This window comes from Penaeus japonicus, unplaced genomic scaffold (assembly GCF_977035675.1).
Source record: "Penaeus japonicus unplaced genomic scaffold, GWHDUDI00000001_assembly GWHDUDI00000038, whole genome shotgun sequence".
NCBI classification, from domain to species: domain Eukaryota; kingdom Metazoa; phylum Arthropoda; class Malacostraca; order Decapoda; family Penaeidae; genus Penaeus; species Penaeus japonicus.
Window position 1 is genome coordinate 16,226,638 of NW_028234440.1, and position 2,500 is coordinate 16,229,137.

The following is a 2,500-nucleotide window of genomic DNA, read 5'->3' on the forward strand; positions in this document are numbered from 1 at the left end:
GGTTGATCAGATTGAAGTAGAATTGCATGTATAATTCCTCAATTTTGAAAAAAAAGAAAAAAAGGAATACTATATTATTCTCAGGTTGATTCGGGCACAGAAACTTTCTCTGCATATATACTCTTGTATTCAATGTAGAAGTCTCCGTTATGTTGCCTCTGTTGCACTCACTGTTGATACATTTAAACTTTACCGAACAAAACAATCTGTTTATTCCTCACTTCACAGAACTGGAGGATTACCATTATATAAGTTTATTTGCTTTATATTTTGTTAACGGCACTATCTCTGCGGAAACATAAATACAAATCGAATAAACGGAGAAAGAAAAGGTTGATGAAATGTAGGAATTATATAAGAGCATTTCCCCTAAAAGCTGACATGAAAGCGAAATATAAAAGGAAATGTATGATAAACCGGTCTTTCGTGTCAATATAGTGCTAAGTTGTAATTGCTGCTGATGTATATCATGTTTGTTTTATTAAGCTTATTAACAGTCACTCATCTTCAACTTATTCTGACAAGTTTAAATAGTGTGAGTGGCTTTATCTTCGCTATTGATAATTCCAGGTCTTGGAATAGCGCTCAATAAATTATATATATAATGGCAGAATTGTGTTTTTGTTTGAGGTCTGTACAGCCAGACACGTGATTTCTATCAAGAGAAAGTTGGCTGTTTCATTATTCGGATGAGTGAAGCTCAAATCTGCAAAATCTCGATAATGTTTGTGGACTTCATATGATTGAGGTAAATGAAAAATACAACAATGCCACTTTATATGGAGTGTGTACCCACATACGTACACGCATACGCACACGCACACACACACGCACGCACACGCACCCCCCCCCCCCCACACACACACTTGCACATCATTCACCTATTTAAAATCAAGTGACACGTGGCATCTATTCTCTCACGTCTAATGTACTAATGAAATAAAAACAGTTAGATGCATTTAACAACACTAAAACATTTATATCACCAAAATATTCAAAGTGGTACATAAAGAATTCACATACTGTATGAATTTTACAATTGATATCAAAGAGGAAAGGTCAAAAACTCCCAGATTCGTCTGTGACAAAAAAAAGAGTCTTTTGCCTCCACCCTTCTGTCCATGACCTCGAATTAATTTATACCAATAATTCGGTCGAAGTTTAAACTAGGTCAGAACGTGTCCCACAAGCATAAGGACTGTCTTTAAACTGTACTTCTGAGACACGGACGATTATATTACAGGTGATAAGGCTAGAAAAGGATGATAAAAAAAACTAAGGCAGAATATACGTCAACAATTTCTATGACCTTTCGTGGATACTGGACTTCCATGAGTCTGCCAAATGTGTTCACTTCTCAGCCTTATCAAGAAATCAGCCTCTTGATTGAAAGGGACGATGGTCTTCCAGTCATAAAGACAAATCTCGCGGATTATTTTTTACTAAGACACTCTAAATCTGTAACGAACCCACCATATAAGGGCCTAACAACTATTAACTTACGTGTTGAGATTATTAACCCGTTTTTTTTTTATTTATATATATCTTTTTATTTCCCTCGCACTGCTAGTTGCAATGTATCACAATAAAGTTTTCCAAGGTTTGTCGCTTCGACTGTTGAAAGGTTGCCACATATTTTTACAAACTGGTTGGAATCATGTGTTTGTTATTTCTTCGAATTTTAGACCTTCTGTGCTCTACTGATCTCTCTTTGACATCCATCTCTCTTTCCTTACGTTGATTAAATTTAACAATCCTCGGTGCGTTCCTGTGCATTTTGTTTATCCTGCAATGAACAAACCTTCAATTTAATTTCTGGAATTCCTGCGTATCTCATTTAGTATTTCTGTACATCCTTAGTTGTGTTTCTGGGCATTGTTGTGTATTCTTTCTGTCTTTGTTGAATCTACTATTTGGATGACCCGAATTAGATATACCAAAAAAAAAAAAAAAAAAAACTAACATGAAAAGCTTATAACTTTGTTAAAACATTAATTTTCTCTCAGCGAGATGCTGTTTCATAATGCTAATTCAATTTTGTTGTTTCATTACCAAATAGTTAATAGGGTGACTTTAATCCGATGACAAATGGAGGTTGTAATATAATTGCATACCATGAATTATAAATGAGTCATAAACGGGAAATATAAATTAAATGCACACTTCAACTGTTGAAATGTAAATGAATCAAACATCCCACTAGCGGTTGAAAAGTCAGCAACAAAAAGAGTTGAAAAAAATGAATTGCTGTTTTAAGAGTTAAGACTTTGTGTCCCTGGGAAAGGAGTGTCATTCCTTCTAGATAATATAAATTTATAATCTACCTCGGCCATATCTATCCAACACAGGTTTTATCGACCGAATCATAGAAAATATATGGGTATCCAAGGCATTGTATGTGGAGTTACAGACATAATTGTAGCGTCAAAGATATATATATTTTTTTTTGTCACAGAAAATTCTTAGGGTGTGACGTTTTGTGAATACCAGCCACGATTCT